Source organism: Gorilla gorilla, chromosome 13 (assembly GCF_029281585.2).
Source record: "Gorilla gorilla gorilla isolate KB3781 chromosome 13, NHGRI_mGorGor1-v2.1_pri, whole genome shotgun sequence".
Lineage (NCBI taxonomy): Eukaryota > Metazoa > Chordata > Mammalia > Primates > Hominidae > Gorilla > Gorilla gorilla.
In genome coordinates, this window is record NC_073237.2 from 44,276,211 (window position 1) to 44,294,411 (window position 18,201).

Below are 18,201 nucleotides of genomic sequence, written 5' to 3' on the forward strand. Positions count from 1 at the left end.
GTCCCAGTACCATGCCGTTTTGGTGACTGTAACCCTGTAGTATAGTTTGAAGTCATCTACCACGCTTCTTTATGTTTCCGCCAGAGCAGGATGACAGTGCTGGTGGACTTTAAAATACATCATCACATTTAGTCCTATATGATTTGATGATATAGGCATTAATTTTTTTTTTTTTTTTTAGTTGGAACATACTTTATTTATTTATGTATTTATTTATTTTTTATTATACTTTAAGTTTTAGGGTACATGTGCACATTGTGCAGGTTAGTTACATATGTATACATGTGCCATTCTGGTGCGCTGCACCCACTAACTCGTCATCTAGCATTACGTATATCTCCCAATGCTATCCCTCCCCCCTCCCCCCCACCCCACAACAGTCCCCAGAGTGTGAAATTCCCCTTCCTGTGTCCATGTGATCTCATTGTTCAATTCCCACCTATGAGTGAGAATATGCGGTGTTTGGTTTTTTGTTCTTGCGATAGTTTACTGAGAATGATGGTTTCCAATTTCATCCATGTCCCTACAAAGGAATGAACTCATCATTTTTTATGGCTGCATAGTATTCCATGGTGTATATGTGCCACATTTTCTTAATCCAGTCTATCATTGTTGGACATCTGGGTTGGTTCCAAGTCTTTGCTATTGTGAATAATGCCGCAATAAATATATGTGTGCATGTGTCTTTATAGCAGCATGATTTATAGTCCTTTGGGTATATACCCAGTAATGGGATGGCTGGGTCAAATGGTATTTCTAGTTCTAGATCCCTGAAGAATCGCCACACTGACTTCCACAATGGTTGAACTAGTTTACAGTCCCACCAACAGTGTAAAAGTGTTCCTACTTCTCCACATCCTCTCCAGCACCTGTTGTTTCCTGACTTTTTAATGATTGCCATTCTAACTGGTGTGAGATGATATCTCATAGTGGTTTTGATTTGCATTTCTCTGATGGCCAGTGATGATGAGCATTTTTTCATGTGTTTTTTGGCTGCATAAATGTCTTCTTTTGAGAAGTGTCTGTTCATGTCCTTCGCCCACTTTTTGATGGGGTTGTTTGTTTTTTTCTTGTAAATTTGTTTGAGTTCATTGTAGATTCTGGATATTAGCCCTTTGTCAGATGAGTAGGTTGTGAAAATTTTCTCCCATGTTGTAGGTTGCCTGTTCACTCTGATGGTAGTTTCTTTTGCTGTGCAGAAGCTCTTTAGTTTAATTAGATCCCATTTGTCAATTTTGTCTTTTGTTGCCATTGCTTTTGGTGTTTTAGACATGAAGTCCTTGCCCATGCCTATGTCCTGAATGGTAATGCCTAGGTTTTCTTCTAGGGTTTTTATGGTTTTAGGTCTAACGTTTAAGTCTTTAATCCATCTTGAATTGATTTTTGTGTAAGGTGTAAGGAAGGGATCCAGTTTCAGCTTTCTCCATATGGCTAGCCAGTTTTCCCAGCACCATTTATTAAATAGGGAATCCTTTCCCCATTGCTTGTTTTTCTCAGGTTTGTCAAAGATCAGATAGTTGTAGGTATGCGGCATTATTTCTGAGGGCTCTGTTCTGTTCCATTGATCTATATCTCTGTTTTGGTACCAGTACCATGCTGTTTTGGTTACTGTAGCCTTGTAGTATAGTTTGAAGTCAGGTAGCGTGATGCCTCCAGCTTTGTTCTTTTGGCTTAGGACTGACTTGGCGATGCGGGCTCTTTTTTGGTTCCATATGAACTTTAAAGTGGTTTTTTCCAATTCTGTGAAGAAAGTCATTGGTGGCTTGATGGGGATGGCATTGAATCTGTAAATGACCTTGGGCAGTATGGCCATTTTCACGATATTGATTCTTCTTACCCATGAGCATGGAATGTTCTTCCATTTGTTTGTATCCTCTTTTATTTCCTTGAGCAGTGGTTTGTAGTTCTCCTTGAAGAGGTCCTTCACATCCCTTGTAAGTTGGATTCCTAAGTATTTTATTCTCTTTGAAGCAATTGTGAATGGGAGTTCACTCATGATTTGGCTCTCTGTCTGTTGTTGGTGTATAAGAATGTTTGTGATTTTTGTACATTGATTTTGTATCCTGAGACTTTGCTGAAGTTGCTTATCAGCTTAAGGAGATTTTGGGCTGAGACAATGGGGTTTTCTAGATAAACAATCATGTCGTCTGCAAACAGGGACAATTTGACTTCCTCTTTTCCTAATTGAATACCCTTTATTTCCTTCTCCTGCCTGATTGCCCTGGCTAGAACTTCCAACACTATGTTGAATAGGAGCGGTGATAGAGGGCATCCCTGTCTTGTGCCAGTTTTCAAAGTGAATGCTTCCAGTTTTTGCCCATTCAGTATGATATTGGCTGTGGGTTTGTCATAGATAGCTCTTATTATTTTGAAATATGTCCCATCAATACCTAATTTATTGAGAGTTTTTAGCATGAAGGGTTGTTGAATTTTGTCAAAGGCTTTTTCTGCATCTATTGAGATAATCATGTGGTTTTTGTCTTTGGCTCTGTTTAGATGCTGGATTATATTTATTGATTTGCATATGTTGAACCAGCCTTGCATCCCAGGGATAAAGCCGACTTGATCATGGTGGATAAGCTTTTTGATGTGCTGCTGGATTCGGTTTGCCAGTATTTTATTGAGGATTTTTGCATCAATGTTCATCAAGGATATTGGTCTAAAATTCTCTTTTTTGGTTGTGTCTCTGCCCGGCTTTGGTATCAGAATGATGCTGGCCTCATCAAATGAGTTAGGGAGGATTCCCTCTTTTTCTATTGATTGGAATAGTCTCAGAAGGAATGGTACCAGTTCCTCCTTGTACCTCTGGTAGAATTCGGCTGTGAATCCATCTGGTCCTGGACTCTTTTTGGTTGGTAAGCTATTGATTATTGCCACAATTTCAGCTCCTGTTATTGGTCTATTCAGAGATTCAACTTCTTCCTGGTTTAGTCTTGGGAGAGTGTATGTGTCGAGGAATGTATCCATTTCTTCTAGATTTTCTAGTTTATTTGCGTAGAGGTGTTTGTAGTATTCTCTGATGGTAGTTTGTATTTCTGTGGGATCGGTGGTGATATCCCCTTTATCATTTTTTATTGTGTCTATTTGATTCTTCTCTCTTTTTTTCTTTATTAGTCTTGCTAGCGGTCTATCAATTTTGTTGATCCTTTCAAAAAACCAGCTCCTGGATTCATTGATTTTTTGAAGGGTTTTTTGTGTCTCTATTTCCTTCAGTTCTGCTCTGATTTTAGTTATTTCTTGCCTTCTGCTAGCTTTTGAATGTGTTTGCTCTTGCTTTTCTAGTTCGTTTAATTGTGATGTTAGGGTGTCAATTTTGGATCTTTCCTGCTTTCTCTTGTGGGTGTTTAGTGCTATAAATTTCCCTCTACACATTGCTTTGAATGCATCCCAGAGATTCTGGTATGTTGTGTCTTTGTTCTCGTTGGTTTCAAAGAACATCTTTATTTCTGCCTTCATTTTGTTATGTACCCAGTAGTCATTCAGGAGCAGGTTGTTCAGTTTCCATGTAGTTGAGCAGCTTTGAGTGAGATTTTTAATCCTGAGTTCTAGTTTGATTGCACTGTGGTCTGAGAGATAGTTTGTTATAATTTCTGTTCTTTTACATTTGCTGAGGAGAGCTTTACTTCCAAGTATGTGGTCAATTTTGGAATAGGTGTGGTGTGGTGCTGAAAAAAATGTATATTCTGTTGATTTGGGGTGGAGAGTTCTGTAGATGTCTATTAGGTCCACTTGGTGCAGAGCTGAGTTCAATTCCTGGGTATCCTTGTTGACTTTCTGTCTCGTTGATCTGTCTAATGTTGACAGTGGGGTGTTAAAGTCTCCCATTATTAATGTGTGGGAGTCTAAGTCTCTTTGTAGGTCACTCAGGACTTGCTTTATGAATCTGGGTGCTCCTGTATTGGGTGCATATATATTTAGGATAGTTAGCTCCTCTTGTTGAATTGATCCCTTTACCATTATGTAATGGCCTTCTTTGTCTCTTTTGATCTTTGTTGGTTTAAAGTCTGTTTTATCAGAGGCTAGGATTGCAACCCCTGCCTTTTTTTGTTTTCCATTTGCTTGGTAGATCTTCCTCCATCCTTTTATTTTGAGCCTAAGTGTGTCTCTGCACGTGAGATGGGTTTCCTGAATACAGCACACTGATGGGTCTTGACTCTTTATCCAACTTGCCAGTCTGTGTCTTTTAATTGGAGAATTTAGTCCATTTACATTTAAAGTTAATATTGTTATGTGTGAATTTGATCCTGTCATTACGATGTTAGCTGGTGATTTTGCTCATTAGTTGATGCAGTTTCTTCCTAGTCTCGATGGTCTTTACATTTTGGCATGATTTTGCAGCGGCTGGTACTGGTTGTTCCTTTCCATGTTTAGCGCTTCCTTCAGGAGCTCTTTTAGGGCAGGCCTGGTGGTGACAAAATCTCTCAGCATTTGCTTGTCTGTAAAGTATTTTATTCCTCCTTCACTTATGAAGCTTAGTTTGGCTGGATATGAAATTCTGGGTTGAAAATTCTTTTCTTTAAGAATGTTGAATATTGGCTCCCACTCTCTCCTGGCTTGTAGGGTTTCTGCCGAGAAATCCGCTGTTAGTCTGATGGGCTTCCCTTTGAGTGTAACCCGACCTTTCTCTCTGGCTGCCCTTAACATTTTTTCCTTCATTTCAACTTTGGTGAATCTGACAATTATGTGTCTTGGAGTTGCTCTTCTCGAGGAGTATCTTTGTGGCGTTCTCTGTATTTCCTGAATCTGAATGTTGGCCTGCCTTGCTAGACTGGGGAAGTTCTCCTGGATAATATCCTGCAGAGTGTTTTCCAACTTGGTTCCATTCTCCGCATCACTTTCAGGTACACCAATCAGACGTAGATTTGGTCTTTTCACATAGTCCCATATTTCTTGGAGGCTTTGCTCATTTCTTTTTATTCTTTTTTCTCTAGACTTCCCTTCTCCCTTCATTTCATTCATTTCATCTTCCATTGCTGATACCCTTTCTTCCAGTTGATCGCATCGGCTCCTGAGGCTTCTGCATTCTTCACGTAGTTCTTGAGCCTTGGTTTTCAGCTCCATCAGCTCCTTTAAGCACTTCTCTGTATTGGTTATTCTAGTTATACATTCTTCTAAATTTTTTTCAAAGTTTTCAACTTCTTTGCCTTTGGTTTGAATGTCCTCCCGTAGCTCAGAGTAATTTGATCGTCTGAAGCCTTCTTCTCTCAACTCATCAAAATCATTCTCCATCCAGCTTTGTTCTGTTGCTGGTGAGGAACTGCGTTCCTTTGGAGGGGGAGAGGTGCTCTGCGTTTTAGAGTTTCCAGTTTTTCTGTTCTGTTTTTTCCCCATCTTTGTGGTTTTATCTACTTTTGGTCTTTGATGATGGTGATGCACAGATGGGTTTTTGGTGTGGATGTCCTTTCTGTTTGTTAGTTTTCCTTCTAACAGACAGGACCCTCAGCTGCAGGTCTGTTGGAATACCCTGCGGTGTGAGGTGTCAGTGTGCCCCTGCTGGGGGGTGCCTCCCAGTTAGGCTGCTCAGGGGTCAGGGGTCAGGGACCCACTTGAGGAGGCAGTCTGCCCGTTCTCAGATCTCCAGCTGCGTGCTGGGAGAACCACTGCTCTCTTCAAAGCTGTCAGACAGGGACATTTAAGTCTGCAGAGGTTACTGCTGTCTTTTTGTTTGTCTGGGCCCTGCCCCCAGAGGTGGAGCCTACAGAGGCAGGCAAGCCTCCTTGAGCTGTGGTGGGCTCCACCCAGTTCGAGCTTCCCGGCTGCTTTGTTTACCTAAGCAAGCCTGGGCAATGGCGGGCGCCCCTCCCCCTGCCTTGCTGCCGCCTTGCAGTTTGATCTCAGACTGCTGTGCTAGCAATCAGCGAGATTCCGTGGGCGTAGGACCCTCCGAGCCAGGTGTGGGATATAGTCTCGTGGTGCGCCGTTTTTTAAGCCGGTCTGAAAAGCGCAATATTCGGGTGGGAGTGACCCGATTTTCCAGGTGCGTCCGTCACCCCTTTCTTTGACTCGGAAAGGGAACTCCCTGACCCCTTGCGCTTCCCAGGTGAGGCAATGCCTCGCCCTGCTTCGGCTCGCGCACGGTGCGCGCACCCACTGGCCTGCGCCCACTGTCTGGCACTCCCTAGTGAGATGAACCCGGTACCTCAGATGGAAATGCAGAAATCACCCGTCTTCTGCGTCGCTCACGCTGGGAGCTGTAGACCGGAGCTGTTCCTATTCGGCCATCTTGGCTCCTGCCCCCCTCTTTTTTTTTTTTCAGATGAGAAAACTAAGGCGTAGAGAGATATTTTTATTTCCCAAGGATGTACGGCTGTAGATTGTAAGAACTAGGATTTGAACTTGAGACTAGTTAACTACAAAGCTATTAGTCAGTATCCCTAACAATCTGGGCTCCAATTTGGTACCTGGAGTTTTCTCTCAAATGCGAAGAATTTTTCTGCATGGACTGTCTCTGAAGACAATTTCTTTTTGACATGAACATGTGCTGAAGGTGGCAGGAGGGGCTCATGACCAAAGAAAGCTGCCAAAGAGGAGCCCTGCTCTCAAGAAGTTGTCAGTGTCAGAAAGGACAGAGCCCACTGTAAGCTTAGTTCAGGGCAAGCAAGAGAAACGGGGAAGAAACAGCTCACTTTTAGTGGCAAGCTATGCTATTACAAGAAAATTAAGAGAAAGCAAAGCTCTTAACTTTCCATTTGTCTTCTCTTCTGTGTTAAGGAATATTATCTTTAAACTGAAGAGGAGCAAACCTACATGGCTTTGAGGTTTGTGTGTTTCCCTTGATGTAGGAAAAGCACAGGTTAGTTGAGGAGTGAACCAGTTAGTGAAACTTATGCCCAAGTCTTTAGGCTCTAATTATTAATGTAGCGGGAAACTTAAAAGAATTCTAAATGTGATCATTCAGCCATGCCAATAATCTCCATGGAATTATTAAGAACTGTAGACATGCCAAAAAGTCCTTATTTTCAAAAGTAGTAGGAAAGACAAAGGATTTCTGAAACTTCCCTCGGAAAAATTTTTGGATGAATTTTTAAAAATGGATGGTTTATAAGTACTTGAAAAGTTAAGTGGAGATCACTGGAAGTCAACATGAGTTTATTACAAAGACGGGTAACAAACACACCATTTCTTTCTTAAAATAATGAGATTTAAATAAGACATCCATTTATTAAGAAATAATAACCAATATCTATATGGTGATTAATATTTATAAAATATGTAACCTCAGCTGATCATAATAGCAAGTCTTGAATCAGGTGTTATTAGTGAATTTGTCCCTCACTTTACAAACAAGAAAACTTTTAAAAAAAGAAATCATAGAGGAGTTAAGTAAATTTTTACAATCTTCCTAGTAAATTGTGGAATTTAAAGAGAGATTTTCTAACTCCACAGCCTACACTTGTTTCTTATACCACACTCTATCTAGATTTTGTGTATGTTGATTTTAGCCAGGCAATGGCCAAAATCTTTATTGATGTCCTCATGGGACATCTGGAGCACAGTGGGTGACTGTAAATATACTCTGTTGGTTACTGGTTGAACCAATATAACCAGTGGATATTGATTTGTGGTTTAATGTCATCTTAGGAAAAATTTTTGGTCATGAGTATGCCAAACTCCCTTTTGTGCAGTTCTGTTCAATAATTTTTAGCAATATTTAGAGAGAAATAGAAGCAATATGTTTATCAGGTAATACTAGCACACTCTGCAATTCAAAATGTAACTGTTTTCTTTTTCTATATTTGAATTTAGTTTTGCACTTAACCCTCAGTCTGTCCTAGAGCATATAGTCTATTCTACTCCATTTTGTTATGCTGATTTTTTTCTAGTCAATTTAAATGTTATTGTCTCAGTCTCAATCTATTCCCTTTGGGATAAAGCCCTGTCTTTGAAGACTTCTTCCCCTTCCCTTTCCTTCTTCCTTTCTTTGGGAAGACATCTGTGCACAGAGGGAAGCTTTCAAAAACAACATCGTGGTTCCAGGAGGAGGGCTCCCTAGCTTCTGTGTCCTTGTCCAGTCTCTGCTGGTGATGAAATGGGTCCCATCTGGCCTTTGGGCATGGACCAGCAACTGCTGATGTTTGAATATTTTATCACCGCCGTCAGTCATGATGATCTCATGTTCTGGGCCACCTGTCCGTACACCAGGACATTTCATTCCCTTTTTTCTCTGACTGGGGCATGTGGGACTTCTCATTCTCTAGCGTGCTTTGGTCAAGCTATAGGGTATGGTGTGCACTACCTCAGAACCCTTGCCCTGAAGACATCCCATGGTTCTGTACTGAAGGGCAATATGCCTGAGTGGTTGTTTTCCAGACAAGCAAGGCATAGTCCCCTTGGGCCCCAAGAGTCGTCTTCCACTTACTCAAGATTTCTACGGTCTTCTCTTCCAGCTGCCCCCAACCTTCAGTTTCTAAATTGAGATATTAGAAAACCTGGTGGGAAATGAGGGGATAGAGGGGGTCACAGTAATTCTCTTTACCTAGCTGGAGGTCTGCCATATGCAAGGGAATTTTTCAAACTCTTCGAAGAAGATTCCCCAAGTGATTGAAGTGTGATTTTGGACACAGGTCTTTCTGAGCCCAAGCTGGTCTTATGGAGTCATAGTAGTATGGTGCTCTGTAAAGGGTAGTTATTCTGAGCATCCTCCTAGGTATGTGGCTTGAGAGTATACCTGCTGACTCACTTGAGTTTTCTTTAAAAACTCTAAATGTATCAATATGCTGGAGTACCAAGTTGTACTTGACACATCTCCTGGCACTTATATAAAAGAGTCCTAGAAGCACAGGCAGTTCCTCTTTTATGAGACATGTACTAAAAATGTAGAGGCAGGGGTCAATGCCAGCCAGGCTAGGTGAGCTCTGTTAAGTTTATCCTCTGGGCATAAGTCTATTCCTCCTTCTCAGCAGTTTTTCATATTTAGTTTGCCGTTTCACAAAGGATGGCAGCAGAAAAGTGAGTTCCTGAGGGGTGAGGTAGGGGAAGGTGGGGAAAGGAAACCCACAGCTAGCATTTGTCTCATTAAAATCTGTCAAAGTCAGAGGAACAGAAGGCAGCAAGGAGTTAAAATCAGATGTCAGTAGCTTTCAGAATATGTTGACATGTGGGGGAGCAAACTGTAGTGACAGTGTACCCTTCAGCTGCCTTGGCTCTCAGCTGGTAATAATAAAGCCCTTTGCACACTGCACTGGGGAGGCAGACAGCAGTCTAGCACCCGAGGACAGGAGGTACAAAGGACAGTAACAGCTGATAGGTTATAGGACCTTACCGTGACTTACTGTCTTTTAAGAAACATTTTCTCTTGCTGAAATTGGATTAGGAAAGCCAGTGTGATTTTGTTTGTAAGAAGTACTGTGAAGGTGGTTTCACTCTGAACAGTTCAGATCATTAACCTTTTTACCTGTACTTGTAAGGCTGAAAATATTTACACTTATATTAAAGGAACAAACTGAACCTTATCAATCCATACTCTATAGTTAATAGCAGATGCTGTAAGTGATACAGTCATTTACTTAGAATGGTGAGGTTGAATATTGACTTGAATTAAGATATTATTGTATAGTATAAAAAAGTAAGGAGGCAGATAGATAGGGGTTCAAATCTTGGCTCTCCACTTACTGAGCGTGTCCCCTCGGCAATCTCTGTAATTTCTCAGTGACTCAGTTTTCCTCATCTTCAAAAGAGAGATGCGTATTTCTTGCTTTCAAAGTCATTGTGAACATTTACATAATAGTGTAAATAGTATAATAGTATACTGTATGTGGTATAGTCAACTCTCAATAGATACTAGTTTTCTTGTCTTGCATGTTTTCTTTATATTTTAGAATCTATTTAATCTACTTATATTTTAGAATCTGTTTATTTAATTTCTTGCTCACCCATAGCCTAAAGGATCAATTAAGGACTTATAGCTACTCCAGGATACACTTTGGTTCCCCAATCTTGCATCTGACTCTATATGTTCCAAACATACCACTCACTTCCTCTCAAGACTTGATCAGATCATCTAACGGGGTCAACACCTCTACCTAAATTCCTGCTGCTCAGAAAAAGGGTCATTTGTACTCTTTTGGTGTCTCTGACCTCAGCCTGTAGAGTAGGTATTTTTCTGCTGCAACAAAGAAGACAAAGTAACTGCTGGGGAGAAATAATTTAGAGGAAGGAAAAGGAAATTTCTTTCTAGAGAGTTTGGGGCAGGAAAAAAGGCGAAGTAAATACGGTAATAACGGGTTTGGATTAACATTTTTAAAATCAGAAATCAGGAAATCTGGCCTGGTAAGGCCTTTTTTTTACTTTTGAAAGTTTAAATAAAAAGTCATATTACAAATATTAACTTAAACTGACAAACAGATATTTAACAAATGGCCTATATCAAGAATAATGATAATAAGTAAAAGTAAAAAACTTCACAGAAAAGAGTAAAAATAAATGTCAGCTAATCTAATATTTGCTATGGAGACCTATGGTCAAAATAACCATGCTAATAATTTAAAATAGACATTTCTGTGAATCAAAGACTAAGAAGAGTGCATAGTAAAAACTGTGTTAATAAATATTGCTACTATTAAAACATATAAGGAACAATAGATAGTAGGGAAGTTCTAATTTTCCACACTTCTCCATCCTCCCCACCCACCTCACACTTTAGATAACTGTTAGAAGTTTGGTGCATATTTCTCAGAATTCTAAAGCTTTTATTCATAAGCATATATTTAATAGGCTTATTTGCAGACTTTTCAACTTGCTTTTTGTATTTAGTATCTTTACATTTCAATACATTTATATTTTCTCAAACTAGCAAGGGAAAAATAGACATGAAAGTCAACGTTTATAAGCAAAGTAGACCTAAGACCCATAGTCACCAATGTCTAACTTCCTCATTTATATCCCTGGCTAAGTTCCTGGAAATAAAACTTATGCATCTTCATCAGTGTCTATGGTTGGCACTTCTCATCAGCAAGATAGTACACTGTGTTTCCAGCCATTGCTGTTTCCAGTCCCTTTCAGAGTTCATTTCTAGCGGGGGAGATTATAGGAAGTTATTTTAATGACTACATTTCTGAAAAAGGTTTTTTATTACTCTCCAAAACCTTTATTGACTTCTCTTTTTATACTGGAAATTTCAGGTAGAATATTCTCTGATTGATCTACAAGGCTGTTGATTCTTTTTCTGTGATTATGATTTACTATCTGATTCATCTAACTGAAATCACAGCTATAATTTTATAAATCATAAATCATTTGACCTTTTCCAGTAAAATGAACTAAATCAGAAGATATTATACTCAGAAATGGCTCAATTGGGGCAAATAGAAGAAAAGACTCACTATTTCATTTTTAAGCCTCAAGATCACCTAACGAATCTGAGATTCATGGAACCGTAGCCTAGAACCATGATCAAAAACCTGAAAAACCTAGCTTTTAGCATGTGCCTCTAAGGTAAGAACGAACGAAAAAGCCCAAGTGTTGTTACGGTTTCATGGAAGCATGAGACTGGTCAGTACCTCTCTATTTCTCTCTCAGCGGGTCCTCACTTTATCTTTTTGCCCTTCCAAATCCTCCACATCCTTCCTAGCTCAGCTCACACCCTCTCCATGATCTCTTCTCTGGCTTTTTTAGACCTTAGTATTTCTCTAACGCACAAAGCTTCTTAAACCTTCAGTCTAATTAATTCATCCCTCCATCCTTCCATCATACAGTTATTTATCTAATAACAGATCTTGGAATACAAAGGTAAGTGAATTGATGATTTTCAATCTAAAGGAACTTACAGTTTACTTAGATTATCACTAAAGAGTAATAACACACTGTAAATTCTATCATTATTTCAAAACTGAGTCTTCTTTCTCCTAAAATATTAAGGTTTTAATATTTGTTTGTTTGCTTTAAAGAAAGTGTGTGACAGGTTGTTTGTATTCAAGCCACAGAGAGCACTTTGACGGTTTTTAGTGTATCTTGCATTGTATTTAAAGTAATATAATAATTTTCCCACATGTATTTCTTTTTTGATTTTTTAAAAACTGTGCTAAAATATACATAGCATATTTATCATTTTAACTATTTGTAAGTGTATAATTCAGTAGCATTAAGTAATTCATTGTGTTGTATAACTATCACCATTATCTATACCTCAAACTTTTCTTAAATTCTTTTTTTCCCACAGGTTATTGGAGAATAGGTGGTGTTTGATTACATGAATGAGTTCTTTAGTGTTGATTGGTGAGATTTTGGTGCACACATCATCTGAGCAGTGTACACTGCACCCAATTTGTAGTTTTTTATCCCTACCCCCTTCCCACCTTTCCCCCTGAGTCCCCAAAATCCATTGTGTCATTCTTATGTCTTCACGTACTCATAGCTTAGCTCCCACTTACGAGTGAGAACATACAATGTTTGATTTTCCATTCCTGAATTACTTCACTTAGAATAATAGTCTCCAATATCATCCAGGTTGCTGCAAATGCCATTAATTCATTCCTTTTTATGGCTGAGTAGTAGTCCATCATATATATATATAAAATTCAGAAACTAATATATATATATATCAGCTTCTTTATCCACTCACTGGTTGATGGGCATTTGGGTTTGATTACACATTTTTGCAATTGTGAATTGTGCTGCTATAAGCATGTGTGTGCAAGTATCCTTTTCCTACAATGACTTCTTTTCCTCTAGGTGGATACCCAGTAGTGGGATTGCTGGACCAAATAGTAGTTCTACCTTTAGTTCTTTAAGGAATTGCCACACTGTTTTCCATAGTGGTTGTACTAGTTTACACTCCCACAAGCAATGTAAAAGTGTTCCCTGTTCACAGCATCCACACCAACATCTATTATTTTTAAATTTTTGTTTATGGCCATTCTTGCAGGAATAAGGCGGTATTGCATTGTGGTTTTCATTTGCATTTCCTGGGTCATTAGTGATGTTGAGCATTTTTTTCATATGTTTTTTGGCCATTTGTGTATCTTCTTTTGGGAAATGTCTATTCATGTCCTTAGCCCACTTTTTGATGGGATTGTTTTTTTTTTCTTGCTAATTTGTTCAAGTTTGCTGTAGATTCTGGATATTAGTCCTTTGTCAGATGTATAGATTGTGAAGTTTTTCTTCCACTCTGTGGGTTGTCTGTTTACTCTGCTGACTGTTCCTTTTGCAGTGCAAAAGCTCTTTAGTTTAATTAAGTCCCAGCTATTTATCTTTTTTTTCTTTTAATTGCTTTTGCTTTTCGGTTCTTGGTCATGAAATCCTTGCCTAAGCCAATGTCTAGAAGGGTTTTTCCGACATTATCTTCTGGAATTTTTATAATTTTAGGTCTTAGATTTAAGTCCTTAATCCGTCTTGAGTTGATTTTTGTATAAGGTGAGAGATGAGGATCTAGTTTCATTCTCCTACATGTGGCTTGCCAATTATCCAGCACCATTTGTTGAATAGGATGTCCTTTCCTCACTTGATGTATTTGGTTGCTTTGTCAAAGATGAGCTGGCTCTAAGTATTTTAGTTTATTTCTGGGTTCTCTATTCTGTTACATTGGTCTATGTGCCTACTTTTATACCAGTAACATGCTGTTTTGGTGACTATGGTTTTCTAGTATAGTTTGAAATTACATAATGTGATGCCTCCAGATTTGTTCTTTTTGCTTATTCTTACTTGGGCTTTGTGGGTTCTTTTTTGGTTCCATATGAATTTTAGAATTCTTTTTCTCTAGTTCTGTGAAGAATGATAGTGGTATTTTGACGGGAATTGCATTGAACTTATAGATTGCTTTTGACAGTATGTTCATTTTCACTGTGTTGATTCTACCTATGTATGAGCATGGGACATGTTTCCATTTATTTGTGTGTTCTATGATTTATTTCAGCAGTGTTTTGTAGTTTTCCTTGTAGAAGTCTTTTACCTCCATGGTTAGGTATATTCCTAAGGTTTTATTTTTTAATTTTTAATTTTTTATTTTTGCAGCTACTATAAAAGGGGTTGAGTTCTTAATTCGATTCTCAGCTTGGTCACTGTTGGTGTATAGGAGAGCTACTGATTTGTGTACATTAATTTTGTATCTGGAAACTTTACTGAATTATTTTATCAGTTCCAGGAGCTTTTTGGAGGAGTCTTTAGGGTTTTCTAGGTATATAATCATATCATCAACAAACAGTGACAGTTTGACTTCATCTTTGCTAATTTGGATGCCCTTGATTTCTTTCTCTTGTCTGATTGCTCTGGCTAGGACTTCCAGTACTATGTTGAAGAGAAGTGGTGAGAGTGGGCATCTTTGTCTTGTTCCAGTTCTCAGAGGGAATGCCTTCAGCGTTTCCCCGTTCAGTATTATGTTGGTTGTGGGTTTGTCACAGGTGGCTTTTATTAAATTGAGGTATGTCCCTTGTATGCCAATTTTACTGAGAGTTTTAAACATAAAGCGTTGCTGGATTTTGTCAAATGTTTTTTCTGCATCTGTTGAGATGATCATGTAATTTTTGCTTTTAATTCTTTTTATGTGGTGTATCACATTTATTGACTTGTTTATGTTAAACCATCTCTGCAACCCTGGTATGAAACCCACTTGATCGTGGTGGATTATCTTTTGATACGTTGTTGGATTTAGTTAGCTAGTATTTTGTTAAGGATTTTTGTATATATGTTCATTAAGATATTGGTCTGTAGTTATGTCTTTCCTGGTTTTGGTATTAAAGTGATACAGGCTTCATAGAATGATTTAGGAAGGATTCCCTCTTTCTCTGTCTTGTGAAATAGTGTCAATAGGATTGGTACCAATTCTTCTTCGAATGTCTGGTAGAATTCATCTGTGAGTCCATCTGGTCCTGGACTTTTTTTTGCTGGTAATTTTTTTATTTCATGTTAAACTCACTGCTTGTTATTGGGCTGTTCAGGGTATCTAATTCTTCCTGATTTAAGCTAGGAGGGTTGTATCTTTCTAGAAATTTATCCATCTCCTCTAGGTTTTCAAGTTTATGTGCATAAAGATGTTCACAGCAGCCTTGAATGATCTTTTGTATTTCTGTGGTGTCAGTTGTAATATCTCCAGTTTCATTTCTAATTGAGCTTATTTGGATTTCTCTCTTCTTTTCTTGGTTACTCTTGCTAATGTTCGATCAATTTTATCTATCTTTTCAAAGAACTAGCTTTTTGTTTTATTTGTCTTTTGTATTGTTTTTGTTTGTTTCAATTTCATTAAATTCTGCTCTGATACTGGTTATTTCCTTTCTTCTGCTGGGTTTGGGGTTTGGGTTTGGTTTGTTCTTGTTTCTCTCGTTCCTGGTGTGACCTAAGATTGTCTGTGCTCTTTCAGACTTTTTGATGTAGGCATTTAGGGCTATGAACTTTTCTCTTAGCACTGCCTTTGCTATATCCCAGAGGTTTTGTCACTATCATTGTTCAGTTTGAAGAATTTTTTAATTTCTGTTCTGATTTCATTGTTGACCCAGTGATCATTCAGGAGCAGATTATTTAATTTCCATGTATTTGCATGGTTTTGAAGGCTCCTTTTGGAGTTCATTTCCAGGTTTATTCCACTGTGGTCTGAGAGAGTGCTTGATATAATTTCAATTTTCTTAAATTTATTGAGGCTTGTACTGTGGCCTATCATATGGTCTATCTTGGAGGAAGTTCCATGTACTGATGAATAGAAGGTATATTCTGTGGTTGTTGGGTAGAATGTTCTGTAAATATTTGTTAAGTCCATTCATTCCAGGGTATAGTTTAAATCCATTTTTTCTTTGTTGACTTTCTGTCTTGATGACTTGTCTAGTGCTGTCAGTGGAGCATTGAAGTCTTCCACTTTTATTGTGTTGCTATCTCATTTCTTAGGTCTAGTAGTAATTGTTTTATAAATTTGGGAGCTCTAGTGTTAGGTGCTTATATAGTTAGGATTTTGATATTTTCCTGTTGGATAAGGCCTTTTATCATTATATAATGTCCTTCTTTGTCTTTTTAAACTGCTGTTGCTTTAAAGTTTGTTTTGTCTGATATAAGAATAGCTACTCCCGTTTGCTTTTGGTGTTCATTTGCATGGAATGTCTTTTTCCACCCCTTTGCCTTAAGTTTATGTGAGTCCTTATGTGTTCGGTGAGTCTCTTGAAGGTAGCAGACAGATGGTTGGTGAATTCTTATCCATTCTGCAATTCTGTACCTTTTAAATGGAGCATTTAGGCCATTTACATTCAACTTTAGTATTTATATGTGAGGTACTATTCTATTCATCATGCTATTTGTTGCCTGTATACCTTGTTTTTTTTAATTGTATTTTTTGTAGGTCCTGTGAGATTTATGCTTAAAGAGGTTCTGTTTTGATGTGTTTCCAGGATTTGTTTCAAGATTTGGAGCTCCTTTTAGCAGTTCTTGTAGTGCTGGCTTGGTAGTGGCAAATTCTCTCAGCATTTGTTTGTCTGAAAAAGAGTATATCTTTGCTTCATTTATGAGGCTTAGTTTTGCTGGACACAAAATTCTTGGCTGATAATTGTTTCCTTTAAGGAGGCTGAAGATAGGGCCCCAATCCCTTCTAGTTTGTAGGGTTTCTGCTGAAAAATCTGATGTTAATCTGATAGGTTTTCCTTTATAGGTTACCTGGTGCTTTTGTCTCACAGCTCTTAGGATTCTTTTCCTCTTCTTAATTTTAGATAACCTGATGACAGTGTGCCTAGGCAGTAACCTTTTTGTGCATGAATTTCCTGGGTGTTCTTTGAGCTTCTTGTATTTGGATGACTAGGTCTCTAGCAAGGCCAGGGAAGTTTTCCTCTATTCTTCCACTAAATATGTTTTACAAACTTTCAGATTTTTCTTCTTCCTCAGGAACACTGATTATTCTTATGAAAGATACAATGAATTTCTGAGTTTCTCTTCAAAGATTTAGTCTGCTAACTTCCTTGTCCCTTGTTCTCAAACTCAACTTTCCTGTTTCTCCTTGCTCCTAGTTACTGTAAAACAGCCTACCCCCTTCCCATCAGCTCTAATCAATAACTCACATCTGTTCCCTTGGTTACCTGCACCCATTTTTCCCCCAAAACTGCACATCTCACAAGCTTCGCCACTGTACCCCATGTCCCCCTTGCCTTTCATATTTAGAAAAATATTTTCAAGTAGCCAATCGGCTCAGCTCAGATTGTGCGTCTGACCCAAGCCCATGGGGGAGGGACACAGAGGTAGGGATTGTGTTAAGGAGATAAAAAACCCCTGGTCTCCTTTGCTCTCTGTGCTCTTGCAATCTTAATTGATGTGAGTGGTACCCTTCTGCAGAAGTAAATTGCCTTGCTGAGACAACTTTTGCCTGAGTGCTGGTTTCACTTTGTGGCACCAAGCATTTATTCCTAGAAGTATTTTTATATCAAACATTTAGGTTTTGTTGTTTAACATAATCCCAGACTTCTTGGAGGCTTTGTTCATGTCTTCTTATTCTTTTTTTTTTTTTTTTGTCTTTGTTGGGTTGGGTTAATTCGAAAATCTTGTCTTTGAGCTCTGAAGTTCTTTCTTCTGCCTGTTCAGTTCTATTGCTGAGATTTTCCAGAGTATTTTGCATCTCTATAAGTGCGCCAATTGTTTCCTGAAGTTTTGATTGTTTTTGCTTATGCTGTCTATTTCATTGAATATTCATCCCTTCACTTCTTGTATCACTTTTTTGATTTCTTTAAACTGGCTTTGCCTTTCTCTAGTGCCTCCTTGTTTTGCCTAATAACTGACCTTCTGAATTCTTTTTCAGGTAAATCAGAGATTTCTTCTTGGTTTGGAACCATTGCTGGTGACCTAGTGTGATTTTTTGGGGGTGGTGTCAAAGAACTTTGTTTTGTCATATTACCAGAGTCGGTTTTCTGGTTTCTTCTCATTTGGATAGGCTATGTCAGTGAAGGTTTAGGGCTCAAGGCTGTTGTTCAGATTCTTTTGTTTCATGGGGTGTTCCCTTGATGTAGTACTCTCCCCGTTTTCCTAGGGATGTGGCTTCCTGGGAGCCAAGCTACAGTGATTGTTATCTCTCTTCTGGATCCAATCACCCAGCAGGTCTACCAGGCTTCAGGCTAACACTGGGCGTTGTCTGCATAAAGTTCTGTGATGTGAACTGTCTGCAGATCCCTGGATTCCACACCTGCTAGTATTTGAGGTGTCTCCTGGGTCCTGCAGGAGCAATCCACTTCCTTCAGAGAATCTGTGAGTTCTCTTCACTTTCCTGATTTATTCCTGCAGTAGTCCCGGAGCAAAAGTTCATGACACGAG